Source organism: Empidonax traillii, unplaced genomic scaffold, assembly GCF_003031625.1.
Source record: "Empidonax traillii isolate 1590-97213 ecotype Southwest subspecies unplaced genomic scaffold, ASM303162v1 scaffold66:size1465758, whole genome shotgun sequence".
Taxonomy (NCBI): domain Eukaryota; kingdom Metazoa; phylum Chordata; class Aves; order Passeriformes; family Tyrannidae; genus Empidonax; species Empidonax traillii.
Genome location: NW_020955259.1, coordinates 433,171 through 458,159, shown reverse-complemented (window position 1 = coordinate 458,159; position 24,989 = coordinate 433,171). Strand labels below are relative to the sequence as shown.

The following is a 24,989-nucleotide window of genomic DNA, read 5'->3' as shown; positions in this document are numbered from 1 at the left end:
TGCTGAGGCTTTGCCATCCCTCCACTTTTGTCATCCAAAGGTGACCACCAAGAAGCATTTCCTGCTGCCGATCGGCCCCTGGAGCAGGGGCAGCCCGGAGCAAGACCTCAGGTTGCTCTAGTCCAAACTCTGATCAGCTCCAGCTCCAACCCCAACATGTACACTGGCATCCCTGTTATCCAGTCAAGATACCCAACTGGCCAGGAAGACAACCTGTTACTATCGCATCTCACACCCTGGGCAGCTCTGACACAGAGCCACAGCTTTGCACGGCTCTGTGGATGCTTCTAGCAGATATAAAGACATTAGGGGAAAAAAGCAAACCACGTGGAGATGACTTTCCCTCCACTGCCCAGAAGAGACTTGCAAGGCAAGTTCTTCCACCAGGCTCCAGCAGCCCCGATCAGCACAGCTCCACCAGCTCACTGACTGATGGGAATCCAACAGCCCTGCACTGCAGCACTAAATGGAGATTCACACACAGCAGGGCTGGGTTTGTTCCTCCTTTCTCACTCACCTATTAGATGAACTTGACTTGAACTGACTCTCTAATGGCAGCAGCCAGGCGTAAACCACAGACCTTACACATAGTGAGAGCTCTCCTGTCTCTTTCAGTGCTTCTTGCTGGAGCTGAGCCACATCTCTGCAGGTTCAGGATTGATTTGCCTCATACAGAGGGACCCCATAGCATCTGCACTGCATGATGCAGGCTCTGCCTTCTCCACTGGGAAGCATTTCCCATGCTCACACCAGACATTTTGCACACATGCACATGAAAAAGTTACCTGGGCAAGAGCTTGCTCCTGCCAGTTTGCCGTCACCTGTGCTGCAGGTGAGCTGCAACACTTCTGATCAGGGTTTCTCCACAACGTGCAAGGATGAAAACACTGTTCTCTAAGAAACAGTAAGACTCTGCTTGGTTGAACAAAATCAATTCCTTTGTTTTTATTAATGTAACAATTTCACATCACAGGCATTTTCAGGCTTCCTGTGATTATTTTGTACATCCAGTGCCACACAGTTCACAGGTACAGCCAACGGCGACAAGGTCCCTCTGAGGCTCTGATGAGTAGGGATTTCACATGATCCGAGTGGGACGTGTCTACCCAGACATGTGCAGACAGACCTGGTCTTGCTCTGCTTGTGCTCAAAGCTGACCAGGACTCAATCCAGCTTAAGGCACAGAGCCACATTAGTACAGCACTCTGCCCAACCTCATATGACCGAAGTGGGTGCCCTGGGCAAACACCAACCAGACCTTTGATTTTGCCATCCATAACAGTTATATGAGAACGGAAGGGTTATAAATCATCAACGGCACAGAAAATTCCTAATAACCATAACTAGTAACTATAACTATTAGGAAGAACAGATTTAAGTGAACAAGTGTGCTGCTCTGCCCTGTTAGAATGGTGGATTTCAAACCATCTGGTCCTTGGGGAGCCATGTTCCATATTGTATGGGTCTGCGGAAAATAACACAAAAAATGCAATTCTGTTGTCAGAAGGCTTAAATTCCCTTGCAAGGATCCCACATTTTCAATTAGGAAAAAAAAAAAAGTAAAGTATTTAGGAATTTACAAGGTGAGAAAGGTTTGCAAAACCAGTTAGAAGGTGCTTAGTGAAGGGAAATCCACTCCTGGGTGAAAAAAGCTGTTAAAAACTGAATCCACCAAACCCCCTACAACATCAGTGACCTCTCATTGCTACAGTTTGTGAGGAACAGTTTATTCAGTAAAAAGGAAACTGTTCACAAGGAAGCGAATTGAAATTTAGCCAGTACAAAGATAAATGTGAATGTACAAAGAAAGGTTCTAAGATCTCGAATGATCATCAACAGGCACCTCCAGTAACAAGTGTTTTTTAAAGGTGGGAAAACAGTCATTCCCTGAATCACCAATGTCCTCCTGTATAGATGGCACCTGGAAGTGCCCTATAGCCCATCCAAGCAGCCATCAGGCTCAATCACGTTTAGCTTGAATGCATGAATAACACAGGAGAATAAAGCATATTTCTACACATACGTGGGTGACAAGACAAACATACACTGAAAGGAGCTGACGGTCCACCAGGTTTTTCCCTTCTGTTGAAATAAAATATATATATACCCTATGTCATGATTATCTATGGAGGACCTTGGTTTGTTTCAAGATAGTTCAGAGGGAAAAAAAAAATTAATGACCATCTACAGCTCATCACTTTCAGGACTCTCAAAGCAGTTGACCTTTTCGGAGAGATAAAAAAGCACAAAACTTTTTCATCTTATAAACAATGTGGATGTAATCTTGATGGGTGAGGTGGACTGGGCTAAAACTCACTGCTCAGCTCCAAAATATGCCCAAGTCTAAACTAAACCCCTATCAATGCCAAAAATCAAGTAACCTTTCCTCACTTCCCAGAGATGTGGCTGGCCCTGGTGTTCACCAAACCCCTCCAGATGCTGATTCAGCTGAAATTCTGACCAGCAGAAATCTCACCCAGCACAGACACAAACTCACTTTCTATCAGCACAGTGAGCTGTGACAGATCAGTGCCAGAGCAAGCACATGGGCTGAGGAGGGTTCAGAAGAGAGTGGTACCATCAGCATTGGTGGCAGGAACGGTGACAGCCCAGCACAGCCCAGCACACAGTCAACAAGCAGCAGAAAGGAGAAATAGACAAGGAGAAGGGAAGATGATAATAGATAAAACTCTCCTTTTGTTTTGGGGAAACTGCCTATAAGTAAAACCCCAAAGCAAACACAAACCAGGCAGCTGAAGAGAAGGGTGCTGAGTTCTGTTTTGGATTTGCTTGGAGTTTATCAGCCTGGTTGGCAGGACACTTGTAAGTAGCTCATCCTAAGGAAAATTCCTCTGATTTTCCTTAAAAGTTCCAAGCTGCTTTAAACAAACAACAAAAACTATTCTAAGGTACTGCCTACCCCCAGATTCCCTGACCACACAAACACACTTATTTTACCTCTGAACAAATATTTTGCCACTCCTTACCTCTGCATGAAGAAACCAACTGAGGGAAAGGTAGAAGGCACCTGCTTAGTCCAGGAGAAACAGAATATGTGCACGATGCTCTGAAAATTGCACAAAACACTCAAGTGGGAAACAAAAGTAAGTGAATAGACCGAGAAGCTGCTCTCGGCCCTGGTACTGGGTATGGGACCGTGAAGCTCAGATTGCTCCTAGAGGTGCCTATAGCTGGTAACCCCTGCCTTGCAACCTCTGTGTGCCCCATGCTGGGCTTTCTCTTCTGTTCATTAAACCACAGTGAAATACCCTTTTTGAAGTGGTTTTCCAGAAAGGGCTCTGACAGATTTGAGGTGTGGCTCTGGCACTTTTCTGTCAGTCCAAATTAGGGATGCTGCCGCCTGGCACCAGTGCTGCTGCCCGTGTGCAGCATGGCCACGACACAGCACTTCATCTTTGCCAACAAAGAATCTTTTTTTTTTTTTTTTAAATATATATATAATTTCATTAAGGTCACTTCTACCTGAACCAAATTCATCAAAACTTGTCTCTCAGCAGTACCATTTGCCCAAAACCCTGCTCTGTACAACCAGGCTTTATTCCAAGTGAGATGTTGACTGTAAAGCTGGCATGATGGTGCCATGCATCCCACTCCCAAGTCCACCTCAAGTCGGGATCATGTGTCCCTTCCATAGCCAGGGACAGTGGGAGAAAACCAGCCAGGGAAAGTGGCAGTGGGAGAACACCAGCACTGTGCAGGAAGGAAAGACGGATACACCACCCTGAGCACACAGGACCTCGTGGCCCAGCATCTCCCTAAAGATTTTGTCCCATGGCCCACGTGAATTCATACACAGCAGACTCTGGAAGATTTCTGATTGAAATCTTGAATTCTAGTGATCTAGAGATCACTAGATCTCTCACTCTTTTAAGCAAGTTTTGGTGGTTCTCTGTTCTTTGGCTTCACTTGAAGATATTATGAGTGTACACAGGATGCTTCAAACACAGAAGGAAGCACTGCAGAACAAGAGACTTGGGCAATGCCAAGCAGCAAAAAAAAAGCAAATAAGTTTCCAAACCATCAGCAAACAGAGTGAGGATGGTAGAATCCTAAAAAACGTGTACAAGCAGCAAGAATTAAAACACATGGATAAATGGGAAGGAGCCTCCCTGCAGTGTGGGGATATTTCAGAGTGGGAAAGGTAGATGAAGTGAGTACCGTGGGCATGAATCAGACGGTACGCAGCAACAACTCTTTGCATAAATGACTGGGGTCGGGGTGGAAATACTTTGGTAAATGACACAATAAAATCCATTCAGTCACTTTATAAAAAAAAAAATACTGCCTAATTTTTGTATGATAATGTAATTTGCTGCTGTCACTAGACCTGAGGTCACAGTTCAACAGGATGCTGGCACGGACTCTGTAGTACCTGCTGCGACTGCAGAACCCCTGAGAAGTGGTACGATATGGTGACCCTTGAACCGTCCGTGTCTGCTCAAAAATGGAGCCAGGTAAAGCCACATCAGGCATCATCCATGCACCCCACTGATTTTGCACTCCATCCAGTATCATCTGTCCTCCCCTGGGCCGCGTGAAGCCAGCCCAAACACAGCAAGCCGTCGTAACCTTCACGTGCTGAGTTCAGCCTGATCCCATGGAGAGGCGATTGGATGCCCAGGGCTGATCTGGATCAAAGCCACCCTGCTGGATCACCTGGTCGAGCCAGCCACAAGTTGAAACTACCTTGAAACCTGCACCTCAGAAGGGTATGTGAGTGGAAAACGACACAGCACCCAGTTCCTCCTTGTACAGAGGAGGAACGAGACATGATAGTTGTTTTATAAGCTGGAGCACTGGGGAATGGTGAATGTAAACTTAATTAGGTTACAGTTCTGTCACTTTTTCTTGTTTGCTGCATAAACAAAGCTCAGTATTAAGAAAGAACACAGAAAACAACAATCAAAAATTACAAATGCCTTGTGTTTCAAAGAAAATAAGTTCCCAAAATAAGCCTCATACAGTCTCACTGCTAACTCAGCTTAGGGGACAAATACATTCAGAAACTATAAAATAAAAGAAATGCTATATTCCCCACTCTTCTTTGGTTCTTCACTTTTCAAGGAGATGCTGACTCCAAAGCCCAGCAGGAGCCATTTGAATGGTAATAGTACGAAGCATCTGCAATCCAAGGAAGAAAACATTCTGTGAACCAATGTACCCACCTAATCCACTCCCTCCTCTTTCTCTTTCACCAACTGGCTTTACAGACACCTTTCCCCAGGATAACTCTTTTAACTCACTGTTCTCTGGACCTGAACCCATCCAAACTCCCTCTCTCCCCAGCTCCCCTTCCTATAGGCACTGTAAACCATCAGAGGCTCATCACCAGGCAGGGGCAGCTGCAAGATGTCCAAACGCATCAATGTTTGATTTTTACTTTTGTATTATTATTGCATTTTTAAATCGAATTTTCTTTGGAAATTATTTCAATGGGGTCACTGTTGGCCTCTTTACAGTTTTACTCACCCAAAACACCACAGCTCTTCTCTGAACCAAATGATGCACGTGAGGCATCTCTGGAGACCTTGTCACCAGCATGACCCCAGCATTTCACACACCAGCATAAAAAGAGCCACTAAGCCCCAATGTGTAAAAGGCAGGGGATGTTGGGGGCGACTCATCCCAGACACCAGTGGGGTGACACCATGGCCAGAGGGCCTCCAGTGCTGGCAAACACCTCCCATTCAATCCTTGTTGACTCTGCCAACAGCAGCAGCCTTCAAGTTGTGACTCCCTGCAGCTTCCACAAATTTCAAAACACAAGTTGGAAAAAGCTTCAGACCTAACCTCATCTAACCTTCATGTGCAAATTCATGCCCAAAAGAGGTTCCACCTGGACAAGGTGATGCTCAGGCTTCAAAGGACTCTGCTGGCCATCTCATGCAGAGTGGGCAGCACACCCTGAAGGGGTAAAGAAGGACTGTGCTGCAAAGGAAGTGCCACCTGAGAGCAGGAATCTATCACCATCACTATCCCTTGGGCTATCACTGAGGAAAGTCAGGGTGGTAGTACAAGGTTGATGTGTTGCACAGATGCCCTTGATGGTCCTACCTACCCAGACGTGTCAGCGACAGGGCTGGGAAACAGAAAGGAATCTGGGAGGAGAAGTGAGGAGAGCTTGCACAGACTGAAAGGTGCAGCAAGTGGGAAATTTGGACCTAATCCCAATTTCAAAGGAGGGGGCTCAGCCAGATGAAGCACACATTTCCCCTGCAGAGCTTCCCCAAACACTCAGCCTCTGCTGCTGATCGCCCCAAGGTGCTGCTACTTTGACGCTCAGCCCAGCAGCACTATGACAGGCAGCAATGCTACGGGTTCACATGCATGCCCCAAAGCTCCTTCACCCATCACCAACTACTCTGTTGGGAATCCAACTGCAAAAGTAGCATGCACACAAAGTCACACATGTGCCATAAAAATAGTTGAAATCAGGATTCCTGCCCCTTTAATCAGCTTTTAACTGCCAAGGTAAAACAGGTCAGATGCTTGACAGGAGTCACACTTGAAAGCATCAGAAGCGTGATAGGCTTTTTTGTGGAAATCTTCTTTTTTTTCAACAAATGTATCTTTGAAATCAAAAGCAGCCTGTGGGAAGACTTAGGAAAACCTGAAATAACAGCAATGATCCAACCAGCAGGTACCACTGAACACAGCAAAGGCAAAAGCACTTAAAGTCAAGTGAAGTTAATGGCACAGCTTGGAAGTTTGTAAGTGAACAAAAAGTTAAAGAAACACAAAGCACAAAGACTCGAAATTACCAAAAGAGATGGGCAGGAAACAGAAAGAGAAATGGAGAGAGGGGACAGTAAATCTTCACCAGTCACACCAGCTGTTTCTAGGGCACCATGGGTACTATTTCAGCATCTTCCTTCAAATGGCAACACTATTTTATGAATGCACCCAAGCACACTGGCACAGCCCTGCCACCACTAAAACTTCTTATAAACTGCTGTTTTACCATGCTAAATACCAGCAGTTTACGGGCAAACTTCCCGGCAGGCTCTTGCCCAGGGAGCAGCAGGTTTGGCACTTTACCAAGGGAGTTCTGGCAGATGCTCCAGCTGTGGGTCTTCATCCCGACTTCAGGCTCTTGGAAAGACATCAACCCGTGTAAGAGGAGTGTTGTAAAAAAAGCTGAGCTCACCCAGATTAAGCCCTTTTCAGTCTGGGAAGTTTCCCACCACATTTTTTTAAATCATAGTCATGCATGGGGAGGTTACCCAGGCACAGGGCTGGAGCATCAGGATACCAGTGTATCCTCCGTGGTTGAGCATTGTGGGCAATGAGCAACAGCCCCGTCAGCTTCTTACACAACACCAGGCTGTTTATGTTTTTAACTAAAATGGTGAAAACAGAGGGAGGGAGGGGAAATTCACTGCAAGCTAGAATATTAACCAGTCAGAAAGAATGTCACTGCCCCCTCTACCCCGTATAGTACCCCAATATTGTGCCAAACCCACATAGCTGGATTAGCGATGCACTCTCTGGAGGTCAGTGAAGAAGGAGGGGGAGGAGGTGCTACAGGTGCCTGTAGATTGTGGTGCAGACCATGGTGAGGGCAGCTGTGCCCCTGCAGCCCATGGGGGCCAACAGGGTGCAGAGATCCTCTGGGAGCCCATGGATGAGACCCATGCTGGAGCAGGTGGATGCCCAAAAGAAGGCTGTGACCCTATGGCAAGCCCACGCTGGAGCAGGCTCCTGGCAGGGACCTACGGAGAAAGGAGCCCACACAAGAGCATGTTTGCTGGTAGGACTTGTGACCTTGTGGGGGACCCACAAGGGAGCAACCTGTTCCTGAAGGACTGCACCCCATGGAAACAAACACACCTTGGGGCAATTTGTGAAGAACTGTAGCCTGTGGGAAGGACTCATGCTGCAGAAGTTCATGTCTCCCATAGAAGGGACTCCACGCTGGAGCAGGGAAAGGACTCCTCTCCCTGAGAAGTGAAAGAAACAACCTTTGGTGAACTGACCATAACCCCCATTCCCTGTCTCCCTGTGCTGCCTGGGGGTAAGGAGGTAGAGCCTGGGAAGGAGGGATGGGTGGGTGGTTGGTGTTTTTGAGATTTGTTTTACTTCTCATTATCGTGCTCTACTTTTGACTGGTAATAAATTCAGTTAATTTCCCCAAGTCAAGTCTGCTTTGCCCAGGACAGTAATCAGCTTGTGATCTCTCCCTGCCCTTATCCCAACTCATGAGCCTTTTGTGACTATTTTCTCTCCCCTCTCTAGTTGCAAAGGGGAATGATAGAGTGGCTTTTGGCATCCAGCCACGGTCAACACACCACGATAATGAAGTTTGGATGGGAGATCCTGAGAAGCATTCAATTACTTCTGTAACAGCCAAGTCACTTCATTTACCCACCACGCAGCACTGGTTGGGGGCATTTGAACTGCAACTCTGCCGCATCCGAGCTGGGATGGATGAGCACTCTCTAGGCTTTATCCCGCTCAGAAAACAGCTCTGATCTAAAAAAACTCATCAGCCAAAAATTTGGTCCAGGGATCTACTTTTTGCCCACTTGCTTCTTCCATTCTCTCTCACTACAGAAGTGAAATGCATAGGGTTAAGTTCAGCCTGGAATATTCAGCCTCTGTAGACTGGCAGAGGGAGGGATGAGGAGGATGAGCATTTCTCGGGTCCACCTTAACCCAGAAAGCAACTCCTGTACTCTTGTACTCCTGCTACTCCTCTCAACAACTTTATTCACCAACTGCAAGTAAAGCTCAAGAGCAATTTTCAGCACTGATTCAGGGGCCTGTGAGGTATTTCCACATGATTTTATTTTTTACTGGCTGCTCATTTCTGGCTAAGTCAACAAATCCAGTCATTGCTGTTACGCATTGTCCTCAGTCTGACATTTATTTTTCCTCATGGTAAAAGAAACTGCAGTTCTTTCTGATTAACTCCACAGAAATGTCTATTACTCAGGCAGGAGCCTGAAAGTTGGCTTGAACTAATCATCAAATTAGTTTAAAACAATTAAGTTTTGAGGATGAGCATCCTCTGGCATCCAAAATGTAATTCTGAGGGTTTTATTTGCTTCTAATGTTATTTTTCATTTTACCATCACCATCAGGTTAATCACAGACAGAACAGAAATGTCATCAGACCCAGGCACCCATTGTGGTATAACTCAAAATAACACAACTTCCGTAACTGTCTTCTCTGCAGAGGCAACATATCCAATTCCAGCCTTGGCTCTTCATGTGCCCTGTGATTCAGTTTTGAGGGGGAGAAGTTCACAAAGAAGCTGCACGGATTAGTGAAAACCCCAGAAGTGCATCCTGCAAAAGGCAGTAGAGAAGGCAATTCCAAAAGTGGAGTGCTTTGCCTTAGAAACATAGAATAGACAATCCTGAGTTGGACAGAACCCATAAGGAACATCGAGTCCTACTCCTGACCCTGCACATGACAACTCCAAGAATCATTCCATGTGCCTGAGAGGATTGTCCAAACACTTCTTGAACTTTGTCAGGTTTGGTGCTCTGACCACTTCCCTAGAGAGCCTGCTTCCATTGCCAAACCACCCTCTAGGTGAAGAACCTCTTTCTAATACCCAGCCTATATCTCCTCTGACACAGCTTCATGCCATTTCCTCGAGTCCTGTCACTGGTCACCACAGAGAAGAGATCAGTGCCTGCCTCTCCACTTCCCCAAGCTTGCAGCAGCCTTGCCCATCTGGCCAGGCTCAGCTTCTTGCTGGTGGTCCAGTACACCCTTACAACAGGATGAATGGGTTTCAGCAAGCAAGCACAGACTACTTGACAGATGGAAACAAAAACACCCTAAGAAAGACTTGGAGCACACAGAAAAAGCCAAGGCTGCCAAGCTGAAGAGCTGCACGCTGCCCCTTCGTGCACCATTCCCCCAAGTCTGACAACAGATGAACATGAAGCTGCAGGTGCTTCTGCCACTAGCTGGGTTTTCACGAGAGCACAGCGCCTGTGCTGATGGTTTCAAGTCAGCCTAGGGTCACTGAGGTTCCTCAGTGGGGAAACAGCCCTGCAGGGCTCAACACAAAGCACAGTGACTCTACTCTTTCCCTGTTGTCAAAGCATCACTTGAAGCAAGAGCCTGAAAACGTGTCAACTGGGAAAGCAAAGCAACCACATTAGGGATCGAGAGCACAAAGCACACCATGACGTTTACAAGTGAGCTTGAGCTTACTCATTTGTATTTCAAAGACCAGGTTGACACAAGATATTTTTCTTGTTCTAGCTTTGGCTGTGAAGGGAATAATATGTAATTTTGAGTGCTGTTGCTACTGTGTCAGCCTTCCTGCAGAGTCAGATACAACAACATTCAGTCTGCTTGGTTTGGAGAACATAAGAGGCAATCTTGGAAAATCCCCCTTTGGCTGATATGACCCAAATCAAATTGAGGAGGCTAACTCATGACTATACACCCACCAACCCATCCTAAACTTCCTATGGCTTGAGTGAATGCATATTAAGCTAATCATGTTGAGCATCTTCCCTCCTTCAGTAACTTCACACTATGAAACTCTTCCATCTTCAGAGCTCTCACTGACTGATGGTGCCATTTAGTGACCAAACTCAGGCCCAACACTTTAACACTTTTGTAGCCTCTATCACACTGTAAGGACTCTTGCTTTGTAGGAAAATAGATTTTTGACCCCACCACCAGTCATAACCCCAGCAGAGATGATGGAGGACCACCAATGTTGATTAGCCACAGCCCTCTTGGTGACAAGCAACAGTGCTCCTTAGACCAAGAGCTGCCTCTTCCTTCAGCCCAGAAACCTGGCATAATATCAAGCTGAAATCCAGTTTACAGTCTTCCCTGTCATACCAAGACCCTCACTGGAGGTGTAAATATTCTTCTCTGATAAAACACCTGCCTCAGCTGATGACGTTGAAACTGGCAGCCGAGGTACACAGTGCATTTATCTGCAATAATTTCAGTCTCACATTCTCCTCCTAGTAAACACCCAACTGTCTCAAAGGAACAACCCCTCCTCCCCACTTTTCACCTCACATATTTTATGCCTCTGTTTTCAGGTCATCAGTCTAGAAACTCCAGAACTTCTTGGAAACCCTTACTTGCCTACAACAAAGCCTATCACAGTTCAGCTGGGCAAGTATAAACTGACAAAGTCACAATGGGCCAGGTCTCAATCTCCTTGGTAGACACCATCATGACTATGTGGAGGCCTTAAAGAAATGCCATCATAACAAAGGTCATGAATGTCCATGCAATGAGATCATCCACTTCCAAGCAGGACCAAAAGATGGGCGTTGTTAAGTGGGCATTGTGCTCCACTGGTTCCTTCAAGTCAGAGTTGACCACAAAGCTTTGCTCTTCGTCCGTGGCTGAATCCCACAGTTAACTTTTATTCCTTTTCTGCCTCCAAAGCATGTTGGCACTATCACAGACTTCCACTCAGTTATTTGGTCCATACACATGACACAAGTAGGCACACTAGGAAAGCAAAGTAGCAAAGTAAGGTGTGTAAAAAACTACAGGGCAATCAACTTGCCCCATTTAATTATCTTCACATCCAAATCAGAATTTTCAAGTTTGCCATCCAATGCAGTTTCTCACACTGATCTTCTCCACCCCCCACGCACTCCACCTCTGCCCCAGTTGCTGTCTCCAGCCTTCACCCATGGTCCAACACATTTCCCCTACTCTTTCAGGGCAGTTTTATCCCCATTTTTAAAGCCATTTTTCCCATATACACTTAGGTAACATTTGTGAACCCGTGCTCATTTGCACACATGCAGCTGACAAGGATGTGTAACTGAGAGATCTGGACACTTCCACTTAGCAGCTCCAAAGCTCACAAATCCCTCAGCTACAGGCAACTGAAATGGTGCTGGATAGTTTGTGTCTTCTCTTGCCCAGGTGGAGAAATTACCTTGTTTGGGGATGAAGGGAAACAAACTGCTACTGGTTGACCCAACACATTCAGCCCAAGATCCCACCACAAAAGTGAGAATGATTTCCTTGTGACAGCGCAGGAAGACAGGCTTTATATAAATCACAGACATAGAGCTATATATAAGATATATATATAAAGTACACATCAAAATAACACCATGGAGCATGGATGCCAAAGCAGGGATAAAATTAGCATATTAGAGAAGTGGTAGAATCTTATAAATAATGGGAAAAGGGCCTATTTTGAACAGGAATAAACACATTTCAAAAATATTGGATATTCTTGGCTTGGAGCCCTACATACCAGAACATATGACGATCACATCAGATCTCACAAGAGAAAAATCAGCCAGAAGGTCCATGGGAGATATCCCAGGAAAACAAGGATTGCATGTGGTAGGGTGCTGCAGCAAATTACTTCCTTGGCATCACAGAGTGCACCAGCGTGCTGCCTAACCCAGCCTGCTGATGAAATGCAATGTTCTTAAAATCACACAGCACTGACATGGCAAAAATTAGCATAACCGCAGAAATAACTTTTCAAAATCTATTCCTTGAAGGTTAGCCCAGTATTAATGAGAAAAAAAGTAACGTTGGCAGGGAACACCAGGATGCCATCCTTGAAATTTAACCTGGATAAAAGTAAAATGTCAATAATGTGAAATGCATATAAATTAGAACAGAATAATACTGTTGTTAACTCAATGACTTCATAACAATCAAGTTACAGTGCAAAATGAGACTGAAAATAAATGAAAACGGGCCTGAGAGAGTTTTTACCACAACTGGATAATGTGCCCAAGGGCATCAAAGGGGGCACACGAGTATCCCAGGGTTGAGAATCATTTAACAACTCCTCTGGAATCGTAAGATTAATAAAGGCTAGCTAGTACTAATCTGTAATAAAGCCTACTATAATATTAAGCAACAATTGATTAAATTCGAATAAAGGCATTATATATATTAATCCCTCCCCAGCACTTTCTAAAGAGAAATCTGTGCCCGAGACACCAACGCAGCTCTGAGCATCATTTGCCCAGTTCAGCTTACAGGAAGAAGTTTTCCTAACTTTCCCATCCCTTTCAATGCTATTTTGCTGCATTATTTGGTTATGGGCATGAGGGATGAATTGCAGGCGTGGGGTAACTCCCTCTCTCCCCGGAAGGAGCTCTACTGGCAACTTGAAGCGAGGTGCTGACCTTGGTTATTTTACCCTTGTTTTTTTTGTCTCCTGAAAGCAACCACAACAGAAACCTCAAGCCAAATTGTCCTAAACTCTCCTGGAGATTTGGATTTCAGTCCAACATGGGTGTTATTTGAACTTCACTAAAGGAATATCTTAAATAGAAAGGTCTGTGGTGGTGCGAAGCAGTAAATCTGATTTCAAAGCCTTAATGCACTAGCTCATCAGGAGAAACACAAGCATATTCATTAAGTCCTGGCATGCTGGCAGTTTCCAAGAAGCTACCCATAGGCAAGATCAGCCTGTCATCCCAAATGCAAGCACTCATCTGCTGCTGTAGCCAGGCAACAGCTCCAAATTTTTATATTTATTCTGTTTCAGGGAAACAAGGACTTAAATACTAAAATCATTTTACATACAAGCAACAGAGACATCAAGAAACTAGAAGGTGGGACTGCTTTCTCCATAACCTCAGCTGCCTGGAAGTTGGACATCTAATATAAGCCAACTGTTTGGAAACTTTCCATGGTCTACGGAGAAACAGGCCGCTCCAAAAGCATTATTTGTTCTCCCTCTTCCCACAGAATTTAAGTGGAGTTTACATTGGAAAACAGGTTTTTTGGACGTCACACCCAACTTCACCTGACTCTTAACCACAGCCATCCAGGAGCAGTGAAGTCCACCAAATACCAGCTCAAACTGGCACAGTCATGCTGGTACATCTCCAAGCAGGTCAGCACTTTGGCTGCCAAGTCACACTTTTGGACATTTTTAGTCCAGCTACATGACCTGCCCAAGGTCACAAGGGAAGTATGTGGCAACACCAGGACCAGGGTGTTTCACACTCAAGCTTGGGCACTTCCCCCTTTTGAAAAACTAAACTGCTTTTAAAGCCCTCATTTGTGCTCTCACAAAACACACAAGATTTATGGCCAGTCTCTTCGGGAACGAAGAACCGGGGAAGGTCTTTCCACCTTCCAGCCTGCGCATTGGATTTTTTAGGTGAGACACAGTGTGCACGGAACTGAGCCCACCCTTTAATCCTGAGGTTCATCTGCCGGGGCCAAGCACGTTTGGACGGTGGCAGCGAGGTCCTCAGGACGTAGATGGATTGCCTTACAGGGCTAACGAGCTCCATCTGCCCGGGGAGTGTCCTAACCGGGAATCGAACCCAGATCTCAGCGTTGACAACGCTGTGGTTTAGCCACTGCACCACCAGGGACACTCATAAAAAAAAAACAAAACACCACAAGAATTAATCCCAAGAAGCATCATGTTTTTTATTTCTGTTGGTTTTTTTTAGCACAACTGTTAAAGATACCTATGTGGTATGGGACTTCCCAGCAGTCAGACACAAGGAATGCCCATTCTGCCCCCTCCCACCTGGTTCTGCTCAACTGCCCAGAAGCTCTGCCTGCACCAGCAGAACCATCACAGAAGAGCACACGGAAAGGGCTGCAGCTTCAGATGTTTATCCAAAATACCAAGCCACTTGGGAGTAACATAAAATAGTCAGAACCATCCAATTTATGCTCTTTGGGACTATGCCCAGATAGGAAATCTTCCCAGGAAAAGATAATTTGTAAAGCACTATCTATACAGTAAGGTCTAATGAGTTAATCTCCATCACAAGGTATATCTGATGCCTTCCCACAGAAGAATGCAACCCAGCAAGGAGGTATTCCTGGCATGTCACCACACATGCTCAATTTGAAGGGGTATCAGCTCTCCCTATCATGACTGAAAGGAATGACAAGATGGAAAACCACCACCCATCTCATTCCAAGACAGCAGCTCCCAGACTGTCTGCTTGGAGCAGTAAGGGTAACCCTTTCCTCCATGGCTGAGCTACCTTTATTGCTGTGAAGGACCTCTCAGGCCCTCTTTTTTTGGGGGAATCCAGTTGACAAATTCAGGCAAACACACCTGAACAAAAGAAAAAAAAAAAAAAGAAATGCAAACCCAATACATGCAGCTGTTTGGTAGTTTGGACCATGTGTTTCCCTGTCCAGTTTTTAACCCCCCTTTCCATGAAGGTACATTAGCATCATGGACCCATCAGCCCCATCAGTGTGGACCCTTCAAGCCTCCTGGCTCCAGCTTCCATGCCAACTTTTCTAAGGAGATACTGATTTGATTGCAAGTTGTATTAGGGTAGCAGTTATGACTCAGCCTTATATATAAGAAGCATCATCCCCCAGAGCACTGGGATGTTAGCAGAATACACCCCAGGTTTAACAATTAGCCCATCTTGACCACAGCCCCCTTTACTCTATATTGCTTTTCAATACACATCTTCATAATTCAGAAAATGAACACAGTTTTCTTCAAAATGTCAAATTTATTAAGTACCAACATTTGCAAAAGGACAACATCTCCCCAGAGGAGACATCTCTGCAGGACATGCTGCAGATGTGTTCTCTGCCCACCAGTGCCATCCCTTGTGGCCCACAAGTGGCCCAGGAGACCTCTCCCTGCTTCCTCCCAAATCCTTCCATATCTACCCCATCACAGCTGAGACCAGCTACGTAACAAACTGCAACATCCGCAATTTGTGGCCACACAGGATATGTGGAAAGTTTTCCTACGAGCAAGGTGGTGCAGTGCTAAAAGGGGTCACCTGGACAATTGGGAACTTCTCCATCTCTGCAGGTGCTGGACACCATCCTTCTGTACTGGTGGCATTAGGGACCTCCATGGTCCCTCCCAGCCAGCATTCTGTGGGCTCTCTCTTAGGCCCTGTTGTGTTGTAGGAGACACCAATGGCCTGGCTGCTCTCTCTGGGACTTACCTGCCTTCCCCCCAAGCTTTACCCCCACCAGATTCACCCCTGCCAAGTCCTCATAGTAGACCATGATGATCTCCCTCAACTTCCCCTGTGACATCCTCAAGCTTCCCAGGAAACTCAGCACACACCCTGGGGAGACATCAAGGTCAGAGCAGCTCTGTGCATGGTGAGGAAGGTAAAGGCATAGTAGGGATTGGGGCATGGGGGGGAAGAAGACACTCAAGATAAAAATACAAACCACCTCTGAGAGCAGTTTTTTTTGCGTGTGAGTTAACCATCCATAGACACCGTTAACTCTAGCAGGAAGCAGCAGAACCAAATAACCCACTGATGCAAAACTTAAAAAAAAAAAAGAAAAAAGAAAAAAAAAAGACCAGAAAACACCTGGTTCAACTAAATATATGCAGTTTTGCTACTGGATGCCCTCCGTGCACACAGGAGACCCACAGCATCGCAGTCACAGAATGGGTAGGGTTGGAAGGGACCACACAGCCATACACACCATGCAATTTGCAAAGGAGAGTGTGTAGATCAGCACCCAGGCCGTGCTCTCTCCAGGCAGACACGTGTCACCACTGAATGTGGCAAGTTGCCACAGTGGCCCAGACAACTCTGGGAGCTGCTGATGAGGAGCAGCTGAATCCTGAAGAGGAGAATGCAAGGCGCTGAGGGAAGAACAAACGAATAATGTCACCATTCATTTTTTTTTACAGATTTATAACAATGGCTCTGTGAGGATATAACGCCTCAAAACCTTTGATCAAACGCCTGAGTGCCCACATAGGCAAGAATGGAGCCTGCAGAGAGCACAGGGCTGCCTTCCCCACCTCCCAATCCAGGCATCCTGGCACACACTCATCACCCCATGAAGCCACTTTAATAAAGAAGCAAAAATGTCTGAAACAGGAGACAGCTCAAACAGATTTTTATCACCACATCTTGCACATATCAAGTGAAATCAGAAAGGGGGAGGTGCAGTCCACAAAATAAATAAGCAACTAACCCTCACAGTGAAAGAGTCGTCATCTTGGCTGCAGAGGGGCTGGGGTGGGGAGTGGCAGCTGAGGAAGAGCTCATTAACATCGGGAAGATTAGTGAAGCTATCAGTGAAACAGAGCAAGTCACATCGCACCGCAGGAGAGCAGAGGTGAGAGATGGGGAGAGCCCGGCCATCCGCGGCTACAGCTGTGATGGGACACATGTTAAGGTACAAATCGCAGCCAAAAAAAATTAACTTCATTAAAAGCTCTGGTCAGGTGTAAGCCCCGGCTGGGTGTTTTTACACTTATCTGTAGCAGAATCAAGGCAGGACAGGCAGAGCGACAGCACCGCACTCAGCATCCTCAGGCTGGCCATGAAGGGTCCTGAATCCACAGCAGTTCCGAGATGAGGGATTGTCACCGCTTAAGCACCTACTCATTGAGCTGCAGCAATCGGTTGGATTCACGTATTGCTATTGCACCAAGCCTGAGGAATAGCACAGCCTAAAAGCCCTTCCAGATGGGTTTTAACTAACCAGTCTAATGCACTACCTGTTTGGGCAGCAGCTCAGCGGGCTCTGCTCAACAATGCCCCTCACACTGCCTTCACCAAAGATGGTTTTAAGCTGCGGTACACACACACCTATGCTTGGGATCGGCGCTGATTTAGCTGGGCTACTGCGAAACCTGCAGGAAGCAGGGACCTCACAAGTGCCAAAAAGAGGACTGGCCACCAGACAGCATCGACATGGCCCACCCTTTCCCGCTGTGTATCTCCTGGCCTCTGGGTGTTGCCTTTTTTGCCTCTTTGCAAGGTCCTCAGGTTTGACAAAGTTATCTTGTCCTGTTGGGCCGAACTGCTTTTTCTCAGGGTTGATCAACTTGTGTCATGCAAATTACCCAGGGTGGAGGTAAACCAAAAAGGGGCATTCAGATGGTTCCTTTCATGTTTTACACATCATTTGCATCCGTATTCTCTGCCTTCAGGGCAACTCTCAGTTGACTGAACACCTGCTTTTAGCTGCCGGGAAACACATAACAAACCTCCTTCTCCACCCACCCCCAATTCACACCCCTTCCAACTATCTAACTGGTGTCACTGAGACTTGCAAAACCCTCTTCACGTCAGGCAGGCTGCTCATTTTATCTTGGTCAAGACTGAAATGACCATATTCCTCTGCTTGCCATGTCCCAGAATCCCAAAGCATCCCAGCAAACCAAACTGAAGGAAAGGTGAGAGCCTCACACCAGGTCATGGGCTTGGTGGCTTCACATCTCTGAGCCCTGAGTGTTCTTTCTGACATCCAACTTGTCAGCCTAGCACAGAGATGCTTCAAAAAAAGGAGTGATGAAGAAAGAAAGCCAGATTGAGTGAACTTTACTGTGGAAAAGCCAGACAGACATCCAGCAGCCAAGTAAAAATAAGGCTCTTCCCCAGGAACCACTGATACTGCAAAAAGCATCCACCCTGCCTAGACACAGCCCTGGGATCTCCTGTTACAATGCTCATCCTTAACATTAATTCTCACTGCAACTCCAAGGAATCAGTTTATTCCTGTGATGCCTTAGAATCTAAGTTTGCTATAAATCACAAGAATTTGCTCTCTGGACAGAGAATTGAGGCATGGCCTGAGAGCAAAGAGACCACCAGCAGAAGCAAGCGCCAAACCCAAAGGCACTATGAGTCCCTGCAACATCTTCTGGTCCCCAAACTGGGCAGATGGAAGGCACAAGATGCATCTGTCCCCCACATGCACTTGTCTGGGGCTCAGGTAACTGGCAGTGACCACACAATTTCACTGCCACAGTGTTTTCCTGGCTATAAAAGGAGAAATCCCTCTCTCCAGGGCAATGAAAATACTCCAATGACTAGTAATACATAAAAGCTAACAGTAAATTTCAGAAGAAACTCTAAATATTTAAGAACAGCACACACACACACGTTCCCTTTGCTCACTTAAAACTTAACAAGAGAGATGTACTACAGTACATTATATTTCTTCCTTGACTTAAAGTGACAATTTTGACAATGGACCATCAACATCAATCCCTCTTGCTGAACAGGCTGCCCTCTGAAAACATATTGAGGGCATCAGCAGAAGCAAAAGCATACCTAAAATCTTCTAGAGTTGCCTCTGCTTAGGTACAACAGTTTGTATCTCTAAATTTCAATGAGTGTGGATATTTATCCTCACTGTAGTACGAACTAGCCAGTGCAGGATGAGCACTCTGCAAACACAATCAGAAAACAATGTTTCTATTCCTCAGAAAAACCAGGAGGCGAGGCAGGAGGAGGTGGCCCAGCAAAGGCAGGTAGGTAGGTATCTGTGGAGGGATTTCCCCTGGTTGGAAGATGCAGTGATGTGCACAAAAGCTCTGGAGGGAGTTTCTAATCAAGAGAGACCTGACATGCAGGTCCCAGTTCTTCACAGTACCCCACCTGCGGGCTGCTGCACCTTAGCTGAGTTACCAGGATGTGGATGCTCCCACTACAGGTGTCAGGCTCCCATAGGGAGATGGCAGGTATCGTTCCAAACCTTCCCGTGGCTGAAAAGCCACAAACCACATCACTCAATAAGCCAGAGACCAGAGCAGCTCCAGGGCTGGTTCCCAGGAGGTTCTAGTGTACCCCAAGAAGCCTCACTGGGTCTTAGTGCAGCAGCTCCTGGGGCTGGAATCATTTCCTGAGGCTGGAATCATCTTTCTGGTTCCCACTGGGACTGCAACAACCAGTGTGAGATGACCCAGTTGGACTGAAACCTCCTCAGCAATCACACCGTATCCTTCAGGAATGTACTTACGCTGCCAGTCAGGGTGTATAAATGCCGAGAGCAGGCTCAGACAAGTGGCTCACAGATTTAAGCTGTGTCCAAACCTTAAAGAAAAATTAAGGGCAGCTTAGGAGAGGCCAAGCTTTTATGCAGTGGGTTTGGACACCCCAAGCCACAAGCAAGCACCTTGAACTCCAGTCCTCCCACACAGGGTACAGACATTACACATGCCTTGAAGACCCTACATCCAAACAAGCTGTCTTGGCTACGCTGACAGTGCAGAGAAACAGGTACTGTAGGGAATGATTCATCCCATTCAGATGCCTAGAGCAGGTCAGGGTCAGGCGCTTCCTGAAAATATCCATTTCCCTACAGCGAGGCTGAAGGGAGACTGGATCAACAACGGGTAATGGCAGCAGAGCCCTCTAAATCTAGAGGGGCAAAGTCTCCTGCTGTGAAGCCCAAATACAGCCAGAAACAAGGTCTTTATGATGCACAGACCTCAACATATCCCAGATAGTCTCCAGCCCTTCTCAGACTCCCAAGCATATCTGCAGTCTACAACCCTCCCATTTGCCCTGAAGAGGCGAAATACAGGGAAACCTGCACAAAACATGAAATCTGGAGAATCAACAGAAGAGGTGTCAGCCAGAGGGTGCAGGGAAGATCAGGAAGGCTCGTATCTCCACATTTATGAGTGCTGAAAGACATCACCACTCACCTCATTTCCCAGGAAACCCCGGCAGGATCTGACTTCCCTTCCACTTGCTCCTCCTTGCTCCTTTTCGCAGTTAACGGAGACCTATATGACATTGCAACAAAAGAAATGTCAGCAAGCCCAACTTTGTCCCTTCCCTCCAACCAAAAAGCTTCAACTTTCTTTGTTTTTCAATATGAGGCTGCACTGGAAAGCAATTATATACAAATTTCAGCTTATATATCTATTTAAATATTTATATATCTATTTAATATATATTACCTTTATATATATATATATATATATATATATATATAAAATTGCAGCTGCAAAAGGACAGGCATCAGTGATGGAGCCCTACAGCCTGTCCCATGCTGGACACCCATGATGACACAGCAATGTGACATCAAAATGAGCATGATGAGGTTCTCCTGAGAACCATCAGCTCTAAAGCAATCCCTTAAACACTCCTAAAGAGTAATGGGAGGAAACACAGCCAGGAGTGTCAGGGAGCCCGGGATGATGAAGAAATGTGCTTGTGGTGCACTCCTGGGGCTGGCCCAGAGCCACGAGGAAAAAGGATGGAGGCAGTTGACTCCTGCTCCTTGACCCAGAGCATCCCACCATCATCATGGAGAGGATGTTGGCTTCTCCTCGTGGTGACCTCCACACATTGCTGACATCCCATAGTACAGCCTGAGGATAACACAGGACAGCCAGACGGACATCAGGCTGTTGTTCAGGTTCCCAGCACTCTGCTGGGTGGTGGGCCTTGCAGACTGTTTTCCCCCACCATCTAGGTCCCCATTTTCTTCTCAGGCCACAGAGCCCTCATCGATACAGCCATAAATCACACGTCCATATATCAAACAGCTGTATATCCCACAGCCTGCTGGCAGTATGAGCTTGAGGCAGAGCAGGGAAGGGGACCTTTATTACCATCAGAAAGGCCTCATCACTCAGCCTACTTAACCCAGCCACATTTGCACTGCTAAATTTGGGAGAGTATGAGAAGCATTCCCTCATAACAGGAGATGGGGGAGGGACAAGCAGGCTACTGGCCTCCTTTAACTCCCTGCCAAGTACTCTGTAATTTAAAGTCAGTGTCAGGGAAGCCACCCCGGGCTGCACAGCAATGGCCCAGACCCAGCAAACCTAGAGATCTATCGTTTTAACCCTTTCGAGTTGGCATCTGAGCTTGCCCATTTCAAGAAAATGATTGAGTCAGGCTTTAGGAAACTGCTCCCACTGAAATAACAGGTTTCCAGGAGGTATGAGGGGGGAATTCTGGACACCTCCATGCATGAGAAGGGCTCAGCTTCAGACAGCTGACTTTGAAGACCCTGCCTTGAAGGAATGCAGTGCTCAGCCTGGTACCTGCTAATAGCATTCCTCACCTTCAAACTGATTTAAGAAGCTGTGAATGACTATTTTTTGGTGCAAAATAGATGAACTATCGATGAACTATGTCAGGAAAGACAGTGTCAATACCTGCAGCAAGAAGGGGTCACCACCCCTGTCAGCACCTAGAAGCATTACCATGACCTGCAGCACAGGACCTAAAAACAAGTTATCACCAGGCTTTGCTTCTGAGATTGTAGAAGCAAATTAAAACTCCTTGTTGCTGGCAGGTACAGGAAGGAAACGTATGTTACAGAAACCTTTCTGGGCCCGCTTTTCATAAACACCATCAGCACCTGCACCCTCCTGCAGATGCCCAAAGAAATCTGCCCCTGGAAACCCAACCCATGGAACATCTTGGGGGAGGGGGAGGAGGGAAGAAGGTGGTGGTGGTGGGGGAGTGTTGCTGACCACACCCAACAAATAAACACTTTATTAAACCCAGAGAGTGCCAAATGTGGTGGTGTTTGTGGCAAGCCTGAAATCTTCCCCAGCACCCACACTGAGACATTCGAGGGAGCTTTTGAGGAATCCAGGCATGAGCCTGGGTTAAGAGGCCACGGAGCTACAGCTGCTCCCCTGAGACCTTTCCCAAGCAATTCACACGCACACACGAAAAAAAAACCTAGCTTTTTTTCAGTAGAAGTGGGCATCAAACGTTCTGACATCAAGAAGGATGATTAAAGACAGCTGAGTTGCAGGAAAGATTAAAAGAACTAAATATGCCCAACCTGGCTAAGCAATGAGTAAGAGGAGACATGATAAAAGACTCCAGGCATCTGAATGAAGGGAGTGGCGTGGCATTAAAGGACTGAATAAAATATCTTTCTGAGAAATGGATCCATCAACGATCTCTCAAGAGATAAGGTACAAGCCTCATTTTTTAGGCATTTATAAAACCGGTCGCCAGAACTGAGGTTTTTGAGGAGAAATCCACATTGCCCTGAAGGGAACACGCACTAAAGCTTTTCATCTCCAGCACAGGGTGCTTCGAGTAAGTCCATGAGGGAGTACGGGAAACTTGGGAAGGGGCAAATGTTTCATACCACTTCACCCAGGAAACAGATATGCTTTTTCACTGTAAAATTAATATATATATATTTGATTTTCACTCCTTGTTTTTAATTCAGCAGCCCTAATCCATACTGTTTCAGGTCTAGGGAAGAAAAAAAAGAAAAAAAAAGAGAAGAAAATAACCATGAACCAATTCAAAATGAACAGGTCTGGGGATCTTACAAGTACTAGACTCTCCTTTCCCCAATAATTAAAGTTGCATGGCATGGTATTAAGGAAGCAAGAGCCTGGATAGAGCTGAGCAGTGGTGCTCCTAGCAACTGCTACCCTTGCAACTCTAAGGACAAAGCCAGACCCAGCACAGACATGGGCAAGGTGACAAAATTCTGGAAAGTTTTTCAATACCTGGCTCTGCTGAGATGATACCCCTCAGTGAAAGTACCTTCTGACCCTCTGAAACTCAGGGACCTGATGCACTTTATGAAGATCAGAAGTGAGCCCTAAGGCCTGAGAAAACCACCCAGGAGGAGAGATAAACCTGTTATGCTGGCTTTGCCCCAAAAAGCCATGTAATGCACATACCTACCTAAATACCAACTCTGTGAAGCCAAAGCAGTGGATTCTATGTAATTTCATATGATGTCCAGCCATGTGAGGGCCTGCTGAACATCAGCACAGACAGAGGAGTGCACCCAAGGGAAGGAGCTGGCCAAAACTATTTACTGAATACAGACATATGCATGGTGAGGTTTCTACCAGCATCAGCTTATCAATTCTGATGTGCTGAGGGTTGCAATTAATCCCCCAATGTTCTTTCAGGTGCTTCTGCCTCAGTATTGTTGATGCAATTCAGCCACCTGGTATGATTTACAAAACTCAGTCGTATCCCAGACTTGGGTACCTGGGAGACTCCTTCATCCTCAGCTGGGAAAAGCCAGCTGTCAATGGTTTAATTGCAAATCACAGTTAAATTCACACAATGGCCATGCATACTATCCCAGCTGCCCTGGCTCCCCTGAGCTGGTGAGCCTTCTAAGAGGAAACTAGGTAGGAAAAAAACGCAAAAGGTGAGCAATTGTCTTCCAATTGATTCCCTAAACCAGTTCAGTGGGGCTTAGGCAAGTACTAGAAACCTTTCCCCTTTTGGCATGAACAAGATCAGCTGAACTGCAACACATGATCTCAGTCCGAGGCAACCTTTGTTTCCAAGACCAAGAGCGGATCTTTTTCATGTTATTTTTTCCCCTTTTCTACAGTAACCTCTTAAGTCTGCGACTGCCTTTCTCCATAGGAACAGGAGATCCACCGTTAACTGACCAGTGAGTTTTACTGCAGAGTTGAAACAGGATGTTCACAGGGGATTTTATTGTATTTTTTTTAATAAGTGGAGCATTTTAGTAGGTAATGAATCTTCTTGCTTTATGCTTGCTTGTCTCTTTGGGAGGCTGAAGTACAAAACCAGGCTGCCAGGTTCATTTTATATATTGAAGAGACATGATTCTGCTCTACCCAATTATAAAAAGACAACATAAAAAGACCTGTTCAAAGTGGAGGAAAGTGTGTTCTTATAGTTTAGGATGAGAAGGGAAAATTAAAACTTCTGAAATAGGTCATTATACCTTCTATCAAATCTTCCTCTTCCCACTGAATCAGCTGCTTCCATCACTTCAGCAACACTGATGCTGGAGATTACCTGGGTCAGGGTATCACTGTCACAAAGAATTAAAGGTTTGCAGGTTGTATTATGCGAACTTCCTCCTTTTCTTTTGATGGTAATTTTAGGCATCCCTGCTCAGGCCATGACTGCAGTTTTACTCTGCTCTCATAACCCATTCAGACTGACAGTCAGACCTGGCAGCCCTCACAGCTAGTGAGGCAGCAGGGCACAGCCCCTCTCTGACCCACAACTTATCTTTCCAGGAATGACTCTGGGGATCTCAAGAAGGAGATGTAAAATTTTGACTTGTGCAATTCCCACTACAGGGAATAAAGGTTATTTTTTTCCCCATTCAGATAGTTAAGGAGAAATAACTCTCTCAAAAACACAGAATAGTTTCCACTATTCAGAACAGTGGGTTGGGATAATTCATGTGTAAAACAAAAAAAACCAAAACAAAACAAAACCAAAAAAAAAAAAAAAAAAAAAAAAAAAAAAAAAAAAAAAAAAAAAAAAAAAAAAAATACAACAAAAAAAAAAAAAAAAAAAAAAAAAAAAAAAAAAAA

General features: G+C 45.8%; 1 long non-coding RNA gene across 2 annotated transcripts in view; it reads right to left on the bottom strand.

The window, feature by feature from the left end:
- The window catches only part of LOC114055796, a 96,995-nt gene that overhangs the window by 53,687 nt on the left and 18,319 nt on the right, over positions 1–24,989 (bottom strand). For both annotated transcript variants that reach the window (XR_003570833.1, XR_003570832.1), the window contains exon 2: positions 20,376–20,456. This is a non-coding gene — a long non-coding RNA (uncharacterized LOC114055796). The remainder of the gene's footprint in view (positions 1–20,375; positions 20,457–24,989) is intronic.